General features: G+C 36.5%; 1 pseudogene; it reads right to left on the reverse strand.

Annotated features, from left to right (window-relative positions):
• Nucleotides 1-2,460: 2,460 nt before the first annotated feature.
• LOC116521312 lies at nt 2,461-11,057 on the reverse strand (annotated as a pseudogene).
• Nucleotides 11,058-16,285: the final 5,228 nt, after the last annotated feature.

The raw sequence follows: 16,285 nt of genomic DNA on the forward strand, positions 1-16,285 counted from the left end.
TGCTGCAGTCTCCCCCAAAATAACATATTTCTTGTCACTTGCGAGCACTTCTCATGAGGAGGAGAAGTGTGGTGGGAGGAGAATTGCTGGGTGTCAAAGAGATTTGTGACTCCTAAGGGGAAACAAGCTCATAACATCTTTGCCTGAGAGCATCGCTGACAGCTGCTTCCTGAAGTTCAAGAGGTCTATGCTCGCTGCTGCTTGGCCTCCTCGATGCACCAAGGCAGGAGGGGGCAATTTTGTTTGCTGCCTAAAAGCTCTGGGCAGTGAGCAGTTGAGCAAGCAAGCCAGCAATCTGCCGGCTGTCCCTAATCTGCAGTTTACTCATGAGCACCATTGGCCTTTCTCCCTGGCCAATGGTGCTCATGAGTAAACTGCAGCTAGGATCTCCTGTGTGCTTCCCTCGCAGGCCAGGCTGGCTTGGGAAAACATATGGGAAGGTCTTCATTGCTGCGAACTCCCATATGCTTCCCACCCTCCCTGTGTCCATCAGTTTATCTGTTGTGAGTATCACCCCTTTTCCAGCTTGCCCTCCAATGTCTACGCTTGTCCCATTACCTTCGGACTTACCTTTGTGATCAGCGGTGAGCAGAAATATGAAGAAGTGCAGCTAGATAAGTAGTGGTGTGGTGGGGAAGGTGAGCAAGTAGCAACTGGGAGAGGGGCAGGCCAGACAGAGGTCACTACCAGTTTGGCAGACAAGGCCAAATGTTCCCTAACGGTTAACACAAACCGGTACGAACTAACTGAATACCACTTCTAAAGAGAATGCTTGTGTCTTGAAGAGTCAATCCTGTTTTTTGAAATTAATAGAACAATGATATGGGGATGGTTTTATATTCTTAATCCATTTAAATCTCCAGGGCCAGGTAATAGCAATATCTAGATAGACTTATATACCACTTTACAGTGCTTTACAGCACTCTCTAAGCAGTTTACATTGTCAGCATATTGCCCCAACAATTTGGGTCCTTGTTTTACCCAGTTCGGAAGGATGGAAGACTGAGATGACCTTGAGCCTGGTAAGATTTGAATTGCCAAATTCCAGGCAGCTGGCAGGCAGCAGAAGAAGCCTTAAGTACTGGACTCTAACCACTGTGCCACTGTGATGCCCTTTATGCATTATTTTTGGGAAATGTTGGGCTATAAATAAAAATAACTGAAAGAGAGCATATGTTGCCTCTTTGAAGACAAATCAAAGAAATGGCAAGGTTTAGCCTTGATAAAGACAGCTGGAGAGCTAGCTAGGCTTAGTAGTTAAGGTATCAGGTTAAACTATGAATTGCAGTCTGGTCTTATGCATTAAACTAACACAATTATTATATTTGAAGAGCCACTTTGGTGTAATTTCAAAGGCACAAATTTAAAAACTGGGAGATGGTGAATTCTAGTCCTCCTGTAAGCACAAAACCACTGACTGATCTTGGTCATTCAGTTTTTCTCAGTTTTTCTCCTCAAAGGTAAAAAAAAAAAAAAAACAATAAACAAAAAGTTAGTAAACATACAAGGGTATAAATTACAATATTGCAAATACTGGATCTTCAGTATAAAGTTTTAGAGGTCAATTCCTGGAACATTATATTACCAGGAATTACAAGTATTTATAGAATTTTAACCACCCATTCTTGTATGCAAGCTGAAGCTATTAAAGCAATCATATACATTACATAGATAAACACAAAAACAGCATCTGGAATTAAATTTGGGAGGGCAATGAGAATTGGCATAGTGAAGCAAGTGACACATGGGAATGACATGACCATAATTATTTCCAGACAGCTTCCTATGGTTTTTCATGATGCTAGTAATATAAGCCCTACTCTCAAAAATAAGCCCCAGTTAAGATCGTCTGCCAAGACTGATGCATTTCAGTACCGTATTTGTCACAAAGTAAAACCTAACCAGAAAATAAGCCCTAATGCATCTTTCGGAGCAAAAATTAATATAAGACCAGGTTTTTTTGGGAGGAAAACATGGTATCAGGTCATATTGTGTTCTTTCATCAAAGGGAAAAGTTAAGGAGACATTTTTAATTACTCTGAGATGCCTTGGACACCCCATATTTGGACTATTGCAAAACACACTTTACAGATTCATTCTGAAGACCATGTCTTTGAACCCTGGCTCTGCTTTTTCCCAGGCATGCTCCCCTTTATTGAACATGCTGTATACTGTGTGCTCCATAAAATGTAATGAAACTATGTTACATTTTCAAAGGAATTTGGACGATGGCCACTATATGTGTATTACAGAAAATCAGCACTGAGTTTAAAATATAAAAGATATATAACAGGAAAGGAGGGAAGGAGAAGGGGAGGGAGGGAGGAAAAAGAGAGAGAGAGAGAAAAGAGAGACAAAGAGAGAGAGAGAAAGAGAACTTAGTTCATGAATATACAAATCTATATCACTTAAATGTCACTCAAACCCTCTTCTAGTAATATTAATGTAAAACTGACATCTTCAGTTTGTTTTGCTGATTAAATGCTCTTTTTTGTTAAGTTCAGGTCGCAATAGAATAATGTAGCATTTGGGAGCAAAGATGCACCCCAACAATCCAGCACTGGAGGTTAAAATAGAAAAGATCTCCACAATGACCATATATTTTCCTTTGGTGCTCAGGTAAGTTGGAACAAAAGTCAACCACACACTGCAAAACACCAACATGCTGAAAGTGATGAATTTGGCTTCATTAAAACTGCCTGGTAACTTCCGGGCAAAGAAAGCTACAGTGAAGCTTGCAATGGCCAGTAATCCCAGGTAGCTCAAAACAAGATAGAACATGATGGGGTGATGACTCATTACATTGAAGGACAACTTCTTCACTCATCGAATGCATATCGTGATCTGGGAAGGGGGGAGATGTTGTGAGCCACACAACACAGATGCCTACTTGAGGAAAAGTGCAAGAAATAACAATGAAGCTTGCCAGTCTTTTCCCTGTCCACTTCTTCATCTTGGATCCTGGCTTTGTGGCCATGAATGCCAAAACTACAATAATGGTTTTGGACAACACACAAGAAACTGCCATGGTGAAAATGACCCCAAAAGTAGTTTGGGAGAGGAAACAGGTTGTTGTTAGTGGTTTGCCAAGAAAGAGCATTGAGCAAAGAAAACAGAGCAGAAGTGAGATGAGAAGAAGGTAAGACAGGTCACGATTGTTTGCTTTCACTATGTAAGTATTGTGATGCTTCCAAAATATCTTCAAAATCTGAACAGTAGTAGCAGATAACAAGACTGTACAAGTAACAATGATCATAACCAGAGGTTCTTCATAGGACAAATAGCTAATGACTTTAGGAATGCATCCATTCTGTTGCTTGTTTGCATATTGATCTTGTGGGCATTTGAAACAATTGTCCATATCTGCAAAAGTTCACAAAATTAAAAGGGGAAAAGTAATAATGTATCAGTTTTTAATTATTTGTGATAGCTGTATAGTACCAGCAGTGGAATCTTTAATGACATTTCTAAAAATATAGGCAAATTGGAAAGGATGTAACAGATGACCTGTTACTGGATGAATGACACCTTAAAATGAACAAAGAACATCCCTTTTTATGTGACAATTTGATTGATCTGACATAATATAAAAGCCTATAAATTGTAGCATGCAGCAAAATGACAAATTTAGGCATTCTTTTATGCATCATATAGTAATTTTTTGTGTGCTTACGTTATTTCAGATATGCATGGATATGTAGCTGTAAAGAATGTTTTTCTTTAAAAAAATGAAACGATTCTAAAGTACAAGGACAATAAAGCATATCATAATATTTATGAATAATACTGTGAACGATATCCATTGGCCAAGCAGAATGAAGGAATGAATAATACATTCCAGTAGATGCAAAACTGGGAAACAAGGTGAAAAGTCTTCATTGGCCATGTGGCTCTTCATTGGCTAAAAGACCTGATCTTGGTGGGAGGCTGCTAAGAGGGGAAAGCATATAATCTTTCATAAGGAAAATATAGTTCTAGCCTGACTTTTCTGCAACCAGCAAACCTTAGTAAAAGAACAGAGTCAAGAGACTATTTTTCCTAATGGACGTGAGAGGAGCAGGTCTGACATGTTTTATATCTCATTTTCTCAACACACATTTTGAACACTGTATAGACAAATAAGTTGTGGTTATTCAGGGATGTGCAGTCAGGGGAGGCAGGGGAGGCAGGGCCTCACCACCGTCATAATGAAAAGAAAAAAAATTAAAAGGAAAAAGGCAGAGGTAGTTGCTGCCAGAGTCACAGTGGATGACTCTGCTTAGTGCTTAACTGCAGGGGGAGGTGAGAGAACCACATGCCTCCTTTAGACTATCTTTATGAGCACTTGAGCAGAGTTAAGCAAGGGTTAAAAGGCTAGTAAAAACTAGTAAAAGCAATTTGTTGTAGTTGTGTTGTTAGATCCTTTGTTTTAGCTACTATCTCACCTGTTTTGTTAGATATCCACCCTTTCGGACAAGGCACACAATTGTAACAACAAAATGGTTCTCCCTCTTTTGTTTCTTTCTGATAACCAGGCTGACAATTGGCATTACACACAGAGATAGGTTGTGTCTGTTGGCAAGACAAGATGAAACGGATCAGCCTCAAAGATTTTGTCTCAGAAATATTAATGTTTGAGTACAGAATGGCATGCACAGACATTTTCAAGATTTTATGTACTAGGACTCTTACTGAAACTTTATTTCAGATAAAATAACAAAATATTCCTTAATAGTTTAGTAATTGCTTAGTTGTGATTACTACAGTTTCAGAAAAAGTGTCAATCCCAAAATCCCTACATTATTATCAGCATTTCAAAATTGTGTTTTCACAAAATGAAAATTCTGATCATGGAGATCTAAATAATCAAGAGAGATCTCTTAGTGTTGTATAACATAACACATTGTTTATGGCCAATACTGACTTTAAAAAAATTGATTACATTTTCTGAAGTCTCTTCTTGGGTTCCCTCAACAGGCTGCACAATGAAGGAAATCCAGAGAACTCTGATCAGGAATACATGACATTCTCTGGAAGAACTCGTATTGGAATCCTCCGAGGAAGGGAATGTATTGCAGACTAAGTTCACTGGTATTAATGGCATGAAGGTCAGTGGGGAAAAAATCAAGTTGCTGAAGTCCTTCCACTCATGATAATAAGATATTATTTACCTGGTTAAATCCATGATGCCATGCGATCTCCTCTTCCTTAATGATAAATTGTTGGTGTGGAGGTGCCCGTGGATCCACCCTTCCAACTTTCAGTCCAATAAAAGATTCATTTGGGAATGTGATCCAATTAATGATGTCAATTCCTGCAAGTAGAGAGCCCTCCTGATCAAAGGAAATTTTATCTCCAGCACTGTTATTAAATGATAATGTTTTTAGCAGATTAGAAAGCTGAAATGGGAAATAAAAAGGCAAAAGTTAATGAGGTTTTGCTGGATCCAGTTCTGGATTTAGAGACAATGTAAAGGAAGGTCACCTGACATCAAAACTGTCATTTCAGCATCAAATAGGATTCCTTTATTTGTAAAACTTTCTTTCATCATTATTTTTCTGGTCACATTTTAAATTGTTTTATCTTGAAATTTGTTATCTTTTGGTTTGAAACCAAAACATCAGAATTTTCATAAAACACCAAATATGAGTGAAATACTATGGTTTTTAAATTCATGATCATCGTACAACTTTTAAACTACAGTAGTCTTTATATCTTATATGATGACTATTGTGTTGCATAGCTTGGTGTTCTTCATTCTTTTTTAACTGCAATTTCAACTTTTTTGTGGAAATGAATTCATGATGGTAATGAAACATTAACCAACAAGAATACAATATTGATTACCTGTAAAATGAACAATAGGTTCTTATTGACTATACTGGTTAGGACGAAAAGATACTGAAATTCTGCCAAATCAAAAGTACCACATATCATTCTTTTTTTAATATAATTTTTGGGTCATTACCTGCCAGAGCTGCTGATTTAGATGCTTCCTTTTTTCCCTTTCATCCATTGCCTTTTGTCTGGATATTGATGCATAGATGGCATGTAAGGCATGAGCCGCAGCATAAACAGCATTGTAATTGCTATAGCTTTGGCCTGTGATTCTCATGGGAAAGACATGCTCAGGAAGGTTCTCCAGTCTTTCCATCCCTGTGCAGGCATCCATATTCTTACGATGGAACCTAGAGTCCTGGAATGTACAGTCAAATGTCCGAGCCCAGAAATTTCTGATAAAACCATCCCCTTCTGAATTCAAAGGGTTTCTGTTCTGGAGAAATTGCTGGAATCCCTGGATTTCATCAGAATGGACTGTAAAGGAAAATGAACCATGGAATTCAAGTATTGGCCTCGCAGTGGGTGCAATGATGTTTTTCAGCTCCATCCCAACGGTTAGAAGCCAAACATGGCCTTTAGTTTTTTCTATAATTTGCCCAAATTTAAAAGATAGCAACCATCTCAATAGCATCATGGTACTCAGATCTCCACTGAAAATCAGCACCTTGGCTTTGCTGTTCATGACTTCATAGTAACATTTTTTTATACATTTCATGCGGTTTTCACCATGACACAAAACGAATGTATGTACCTTTGCAGTACAGATACCATTTTTTGCAAATTCTGGAATGATGACATTCATAACAGTCTCTAAATGCATCCCATTGGCAATAAAGAATGTGATCCAAATCCAGTTGAAATGCTGCAGTAATTTCATAATCCCTCTATATTGATGAAGTAGATTTGGAGTCATCTGATAGTAGTGAGGAAGATGATCCTTTTCTGTCACCACCATTGCAGAGCCATAGATGAACTGAAAAGACATTCAGATAAGAAATATTGTTTTTCAAAAGGTCATGAAGGTCCACTATTTCAATAAGGCATAGAAAGTGGGATTTATTCATTTATATAATTTTTCATTGATTTTTTTGTATTTATTACAATCATGGAACTTCAATAATAAATGAACTCCTAAATGAAACCTATTGCCCTAGGATATCTTTATCTTTCCACTAAAAAACTTTTTCCTGTTGTTTAATTTCCAAATTTTAACAAATTGGTTTTTAAGTGGGAAAAATGAAATTCATTTCTATTTTTAAGTAAAATAGCAGACAGTGAAATACAATTTTGAGCAAAATATCTTTCTGTTAGTGTATAAGTATCTTAGATAAAGGAATGCAAAGTGAAACAAAGCAAAGTAAAACAATTATTTCTGGGATTAAAAATCACTGCAATTTTCCATTTTAAAGATTACTGATTTAGGAATGCAGTTTAAGATCATTAAAATATATTTGAGTCCACATGTTATTTCATCTGCATCTCTTCTGTTGTTTCAATGTGACATAGGTGTCCTGCAACTGGTAATAAAATTAAATAAAAACTAAGCACTGCCTTTTTTAACATTCTGAAATGCTGAGACTATGGCTTTGATAGAGCCATACAAAATGTACAGATAGAACTGTAGTAGACTTTAAACTCTCGGGGATCACTTTGATTGTCCAATGAATACAACCATTTCCCTATCCTTGTCTTCCATTCCATCCTCCTCTTCCTTCTTTTTCTTTCAATAGCAGCCATGATGAATATCTATAGGCATAAAAAAGCCCTCATGCATAATCCAATAAAATTAAGATGGAAAGGTCAAAGAAGAAGAAAAAGATGGATGATGAATTCAAATATTGTAAATGAAATAGAATACACTCAGATTCTGGAGAAAGAATTAAAACTATTCTTTACAATAAATAAAAAAGAAGACACCTCAATTCAAAATCCCTGGGATACCATGAAAGCATACACAAGAGGCCTTATGATTGCCTACATGGTGAGAAAAACTAGAAAACAAAAAGAGCAAACAAGAAGGCATGCCAAAAGAACTTAGGGAAGCTGAAGAAGAACTACAGAAAGATTCAAAGAATAAAATTAAAAAAGAAAAAAATAGAGATGATAAAACATAAGATCAACTTAATAACGCAAAAGGAATTAACACAGAAAATTAAAGCAGTCAGACAGAATTACTTTGAACAAGCCAACAAACCTGGACGATGGCTGGCATACAGATTGAAGAATGAAGAAGAGAAAAAAGGATGTTATATCAATTAAAAGATGAGGGAAGAATTCAATACAAAGTGGAAGAAAGAAGTATATTATTCACAAATACTTTGCAAAACTATACGTGCAAGATAGTATGGAGGAAATTAAAATAAAACATTATTTAAACACAGAAAAGGTAACACCAATCTCAAAAGAACAAGGGAGGCAATAAACAGGCTAATAACGTAAGCTGAAGTGGAATTATTCCTGAAAACAAAAATAATATTGGAAGAGCTAGGAGTGGAAATGTTTAATGAAGTTTTAGGAAAAGCCAAGATACCTGAATCATGGACAGAAGCAATAATATCGCTAATCCCAAAAGAAGAAACCAATATACAAGAAATTCAAAATTCCAGGCCAATTTCATTATTAAACTCAGATTATAAAATATTTGCAGCAATTATGGCAGGAAGAATTAAACAGATTTTAAATGAATGAATACATCCGGACCAAAATGAATTTTTACCCCACAGACACATTAAAAATAATACAAGAGTCATCCTAGACATAATAGTGTATTACGAGGTGTATCCAGAAAAGCAAATAGTACTGGTTTTCCTTGATGCACAAAAAGCATTTGACAACATAATCTGGAAATTTATAATAGCACTATTGGATGAGATGAAATTCGGAGAAAAATTTATAAAAATCATAGAAGGATTTTATAACACTCAGACAGCCAAAGTTCTGATGAATGGAGATCTAACAGAAAAGATTGAAATAAAACAAGGAGTCAGACAGGGATGTCCCTTCTCTCCTTTGCTGTTTATATTAACTTTGGAAATTTTACTAAATGAAATTTGGAAAGACCAGGGAATGAAAGGTGTAAGACTCAAAAATGAAGAATATAAGGCCCAAGCCTATGCCAATGATTTAGTATTTGTTCTAGAGGACCCATTAGAATCCAGCTTGAAATTAATTCAAAAATTAGAAGAATATGGCGAAGGGCAGAACTGAAGATCAATAAAAACAAAACAAAAATGATAACCAAGAACATGACAAAAAAGCAAGAAGAGGAACTGGAAGTAGCAACCAGAATGAAAATACTAAAAAGTGAAGTACTTGGTGGTCTGGGTGTCGGCAAAATGTTCCACAATTAAAGACGATAATCATAGTAAATTAGTGATACAAATAAAGAAAGATTTAGTAAATTGGAAAAATATTCAGTTATCACTCATGGGATGTAGAGTGACAATTAAAATTAATATCTTACCAAGAATCCTATTCCTGTTGCAAGCCGCACCTATTAATCCATGTAAAAAAATATTTCAAGAATTAAATAAAATAACCTCTAGGTTCATTTGGCAGGGGAGTCTTAGCATTACCAAATTGGGATTTATATGCATCAATAGTAACAATAACATTGGTGAAGGACTGGATAAAGAATAAAAGAATTTTGACCTTAGAAGGCCATGATTTGCAAGCAGGTTGGCATACATTTCTATGGGATGATAAAAATAAAATGCACAAATACTTTCAAAATCATTTAATCAGAAGAGCGTTACTGCAAAAATGGCTCAAAATAAAAAAAATTCCACTATGTCAAAATCCCAAATTGGCTATCACAAACAGAAAGGATGACTCACCCAAATTTTACAGATTTGAACAAAATCCTAAAATACAGAGATTTAAATTTAAAAACAGTTGAAGAATTGGCAGATCAGAACATGAAAGTTGACTGGCTAACTTACCTCCAAATCAAAATTAAATACAATAAAGATATTAAATTGCATGACATAGAAACAGAACCACATCAATTGGATAAAAGTATTCAAAGCTCAGATAGAAAAATGATAGGGAGAATATATAAATTCCTCCTGAAGTATAAAATGGAAGAGGAAATTGTGAAAGAACAAATGATAAAATGGGCACAGAACTTTGGCTATAATATTGAGTTTGACAAATGGGAAAAATTTTGGGGAATAAATTAAAAAATGACACTATCAGTTGCATACAAGGAAAACCAGTACATAATGTTTTACAGATGGCACCTGGCACCAACAAGGTTAGCTAAAATCTTAACAAATACCTTCCCAAAATGTTGGGAATGCAAATAAATACACGGAACATATTACCATTTATGGTGGACCTGTGAGGAGGCTAATTTTTTTTGGAAAAGGATCAAAAATTGGCTGGAGGCAATAACAGGGGTTAAAATAGAATGGAAACCTGAAGTTTTTTTTATTAGGAATTATGTCTGCGAAATACAAAAAAGAAATCCAGTATTTAATACTACATATAATTACGGCGGCAAGGATTGCCTTTGCCCAGAAATGAAAAAAACAAATTAATTCCAAGCGAAGATGAAATAAGAAAGGTTATGGATTGTGCCGAAATGGACAAACTAACTAAAGAAATCCAGGGAAAAGAAGATATGGGATAAATGGTATAGGTGGATGGAGGAAAGAAACAAAAATCAATGAAGAAATATAACAAAACTCAAAAAATAATAGTTATGAGTAAAATAAGAGGGTTAAGAATAGTGAAATCCAAATGAAATACAATAGAAGGGGAAATAATATAAGGTGAGCGGTATCGATTGATGATTGCTATTATAAAGAACAGGAAGTTCCTATTCGTATTGTATTGTATAAATGTGGTGTACGTCTAATTTTTGTGTGTGTGTATTTTACATGTTTGTTAATAAAAATCTTTTTAAAAAGCCCTCATGCATTATCTATCTGTGATAAATATCCCACCTGTGAAATCTTGTATATGCCCAAAATATTGGGTTTCCGATAGGAGCGTTCAGAAGTCAGATCTTCAGTTACTGCCAAGAGAGTATCCTGGATGCCACATTTGTAGTTGGGCACAAGGTTATTTTTCGAAGAGAGAAATTGTAGTGCAGCATGATAGTTCCATTTGGAACTTAAATATATGTCATAAATATTGAATCCAAGTGTAATGTTTAGTAACATCCTAGGATTTTCATTGATTTCCTTTACAGCAAAGGCCAAAGCTAAGATTTGCTGGTAATTCTCTGTCATTATTCTGTAAAAAAGTTTTCATTAGATGTTTTTAGCATTTGAGATTTCATTATTGTATTGTCATTTTTTAAATATTTTTTCATTATAACATTTTCTGGTTCATTAAAGAATTGTTGGATATTGATTAAAAAGATCATTGTTCTTCAATATGCAGTGTATTTGAGAATAAAATTTCCAAATATGTTGGTATTTCAACATTCTGAGCTTGATTGCTTTTTTGTAGATATTTCATTACTCAGACTAGCTACATCATCAATGCTTGGGTAATAAAATGTCTGCAAGAAAATAAGCAAGTTTAGAGAGCACCAAGCAACCCACATTTGAAATCTGGGCTACAAATATTCTCTTTTATTTCCTAATGTTTGACCAACTATCTCTCCTAGTAAGCGTAGTTGGGCTAACCCAGGTTTGCTTCAATAACATTTTTTCTTTATTACAACTCTTCAAATTATAAGGGTAAAAGATGCAAAAGTATCATTTTTGGAACATAAGTGAGACTCTCACGGACTGCCTTTCTAAGCTAAGGTATTTGGGGTGGGATTTTTCTTTGAGTTGAATAGATCACTTTTTAGTGATGGTAGGCAGATGCTTTTGATCTTTATAATAAGAAAAAACTAAAAGAGAGTTAAAACTATTTGAGAGATAGCTATAAAGTCATGGAAATTTTAAATGAAATTAATGCAAGCAGTCAATTTCTTACAATATTGTCAAAATGTATTTGATAAATGCAAAATGTTCATTAACACACATCAAGGTATCTCATCCCATTGGAAATTTTGTGAATAACAATAGAATCATGACAAGATCTGCATCTAAATATGTTTGTTCACAAGTCCACAATTTAAAACCATTTCATACTAAATTAATCATTTAATTTCCAAACAGACATTGTAAATATAATAAAACATTGGCATCAGTTGGGAAAATAGGAGGGGGACAGAGTATATATTAACTTCCTTCAGAAGGCAAATAAATTGACAGTAATCTCAAGCATATATATTCAGAGAGGCAGTTTGATGTGGTGTTTGCAGAACTTTGAAATAGGGAGACCATGATTTTAGTGTATTATTAGGAATGAATCAAGTAGTTGACTTTGAGCTAGTCATACTCTTTTGGCACTAACAAGAATACAGTGGGAAGCAACTAGTGAAAATCTTGCTAAAAAATTTCAAGGATTTAAGTAGGCAGTCAACTGGACTCAAAGATAATTGTGTAAGAAGTTTGTTTTACCAAGTATGAAATATAAGTGGAGAAGAGTAAAAGTAAGGAAGGAATACCAACACCTCAGATAAGTCAGGTTCAAGTGGAAGTTGGTTGAAATCCAGTTTGTTGCCACTGACGATAGACAAGGAAGTGATACCTCCATAAATGAACTCTCCTGACTGTGAATATCTATGAACTCTTGGTGGGGAATGCCATACCCTACATTTTGCAACTTGAATTTGGCTTACTGTGTGAGGAAACAGAAGCAACAGAAATATTAATGTCAATATTGTGAATTCAAATATGTCCTGCAAAGCTAGATTCCTGTCTTCTCCCATTCCTTGAATTATTGTAAGAGTCTCTTACAGCAGTTTTAATATTATCTAGAGATGATTTCGCATGTAGAAATTATTCTGGTCATTTTGGAATTGAAACTTGTATTCCCTGTGGCATGACTGAATTGCAGGTATCAGTAATAACAGTATAGAAACCTTATATCTATTTTAACCATTCATAACATCCCAATTTCAATTTTCTACTTTGTTTATCTTTGATATATAATTAGTGGCAAGGAAAAGTACCATATTTGTGTCAATGCAGTTTAGGGATTTCAGTAAAAAATGATGGAGAACTTTTGCATGCCCAAGAATTCCAATGTCCCCAGCATCTTTTTACATCATTAACCTGCTTCCCTAGTGAATACTCTCACTACCTGCCTTCCTGCTTCCTTGCTTCCTTACCTGCTACCTGCTGTCTCATTGCCTCCTATAATAAAATATTTCCTCCCAAACTGTAAATGATACTTGTCCATTTTACCAAAGAATTGTTGACTGCACTTCCTGATTGAATGTTTGTAAGCTGACCTTATAAAAGAAGGAAAATGTATTTTATAAGATCTACGAATAGGCAATGGATTGAAAGAATTTGAAAAAAATAATCAGGGATCACATTCCTTCTAAATCAACTACTCTAATAATCAATGAAAAGGAAATATGTTCCTCCATCATCATTATGATTTTTATGCTACTATGTAAAATGTAGTAATTTAAAGTGGAAGCTAAGTTATATTTTAAAAACATTCTGAATAAACATGACCATAACAAAGGAATCATGTAGATGACAGAGCAGTTTGTTTCAGAAATCATTCCATTGGCAATAATTAGTTCGATATGTTTTGAAAATATGAACTTGACTATATGAAAGGGGAGATGATATTTTTCTAGTTTAATGCCTGTGTCCCAGAGTACAAACATTGTTTTGAATGATCATTACTGGTGCTTGAGATGCATTACCATATTAATTTTAGGTATCCTTGGTACTCTCTCAACTTCATGGTTTCCTTGTAGGGTGTTCCATGTTTTGTTATCCAAGTAAGTAATTCAAAGATGCCGAAGTTCAAGCCTGAGATAAAAATAATTTCTTCTATTAATACTATGGTGATTTTCAGCATAATATTTTTTTAAAATGTTACGGGTAACTCCATCACTCCCCATTAATTATTTGCTCCTGAAAGCAGAATCAGCTAAAATAAACATGTGTAATTTGCATCTAGAACAGGGGTGTCAAACTTGGTTTCATTGAGACCACATTAGGACTGTGTTTGACCTGGGGGACATGTTTGACCTGGGAGGGCATGGGGGCTAAGGTGGAATGGGGTATGGCCAGGTGTGTGGCCATGGTGGGTCTGGCTATGGTCATGGCAATGACATAGGTCTCATGTCAGGTGACCTAGGGCTAAGACAGGACTTTCCTCAGATATCCCTCTCCTTATAATCTTCTTCCCTTCTTTCTTTATTTTTCCTTCCTTGCTCTCTTCCCATCTTCCTTTCTTTTTCTTTGTCTTTCCTCATTCACTTTCTCCTTTCCTGCTCCTTTCTGCATGCTCAAATGCAAAAGGAAAACATTTCTCTGTTTGATTCATTTTTAGTTTCTTTTGATAGCTCTCTGGCAGCAAAAACAGAACCCAACCCCATTTTTGGCCTGGATTGCCTCCTACAGCCCTCTGCCAGTAAAAACAGAGTCCAGGCAGGCAACACATGTCCCCCCAGCTCTGTTTTTGCTGGAAGAGGTTTGCAGGAGGCCATCATGGCTGAAAACAGGGCCTAGGGGGCCAAGTTCGATTTTTGATAGCAGAGGCACTCTGGGTCAGTCCTTTGCTGTTTCCAGCCTGGCCCTTTGGGCCAGATCTAAGCACCCTGCCATCTGGATCTGGCCCATGGGCGTTGAGTTTGATCCCCCACCCCCCGATTTAGAACAATGCAATAAAGCAAGGAGAACTGATAGAGATTCAGCAGCCACCTTAACTCTTCCCTCTGTCAGTTGCTTTAGCATAGGAGTATGCCTAGGTCCCACTGGATGACATTCTTAAATTGAAAAGAATTTATGCATGCTTATGCTGCCCAATGTTATACTCTGAATTAATCTCTTGGAACAGTCATATAAATCAATGAATAATTCCTTGTCTCTGGAGAAGTCTATTTTGATCATTATGGGCATCTTTACCTATCACATAGAGCCATGGTGAATTCCATAGCCATGGGATTAGAGGGAGAAGCAAATGAATGGCTAGCAGCCCTCCATAGGAGAAGAGCCTCCCTGCTGTTAATTCGAGAACATGGAGGAGGATCAATATGTAGAGGATGAGTTTCAGAATTTAAAGCATTAAAGAACACATCCTTGAATTCAGAAGAATCATGGGAAAGCTATAGCCCTGGCTGGAGCAGCTCCTAGTCCAAATCTGTACTGAAACATCCCAATCCTGAATAACCCTTCATCATCCAAGCTGATGCCAGCAATGTGGTGGTAGGAGCCATTTTACTCCAAAGAAATTGCCAGGGAAAACTACAGTCTTGTTCCTATACCTCCTGCAAACTCAATGATATGGAAAGACAGTGGACAGTGTTGGAAAAGAAGACAGTGGATAGTGTGATAAGATGGGCACTACTAAACTATCACAACCTTTTGGAAGGGGGGAGAAACCATTTGAGGTCTGGACTGACCGTAAGATTTTGGAGCCCTAAGGACCCAGCGAAAACAAATCTGTTGGGCTCAATACTTCAATAAATTCAAATGTGAGCAGGAGGAGGTAGTGTTAGGCATGGAATCCATATTTTGCATTGGGCTTTCAGGCCTGGTACATTTATTGTAGGAAACTGGGAAGGAGGATTTTATGGACTAGGGTAGATATAGTCAAAATAAGTTTCCTTTCTCAGAGAGTCAAGGACATCTTGTCCTGCACCTGGAGTGGCATGACTGGGAGGCATCTCCAGTTGGAATGGTGCTTGATTGGATCATGTGATGGACATGTGGGTGATGGTCAAGGACTTTGTTTGGGTAGGGATAACCTGGAAACTTTCAGATTTAGGTTTTTCCAGATGTGCCAATATGACATATCTAATAAAATGGAACTTTGAGGAAACTCAACTTCAGAGCCTTCTTTTGTTAGGAGTATTATGTGGAACCCTGACAGGTAGTAGGTGTCATCATCCCCTTTACCCAAACCACAGTCCAAGTGATCATCCACCAACAATGCTGTAACTGTCAAGACTGATGTGCACATGATTTAACTGTGAAACTCAAACTGAACTGAAGAAGACACCTGGTTCCATGATAACCAACACATTTTGACAAAAATGGAGAGACTAGCATGGAAAGGTGTGAAACTCTACATCCCTGAGGCCCTATGGACCTCAACCAGAGAAGCCATGGTGTCAATTGACAGGCCACTTTGGGTTCCTAAAAAACTTACACCTAGTGAGGAGACAATTCTGGTGGCCCAGAATGAAAGAAGACATATGTAGACAGTTATGTAAAAAGCTGCACCATCTGTGCCACTATGAAAAGGAGACCAGGCAGAGCTGACATTACAGTGACACAACATGTCTCATAGGGCTCCATAGGATCCTGCCAAAATCCAAACTGCCAGGCCTAAAACACCTCAAAGGGATGATGAATGAAGAGAGCACACCACTGATCTCAGGAGCCTGCAATCTCCCGGATTGATCTGGTGAAGGCTCTCAAACTTG

The sequence above is a fragment of the Thamnophis elegans genome, chromosome Z, assembly GCF_009769535.1.
Source record: "Thamnophis elegans isolate rThaEle1 chromosome Z, rThaEle1.pri, whole genome shotgun sequence".
NCBI lineage: Eukaryota > Metazoa > Chordata > Lepidosauria > Squamata > Colubridae > Thamnophis > Thamnophis elegans.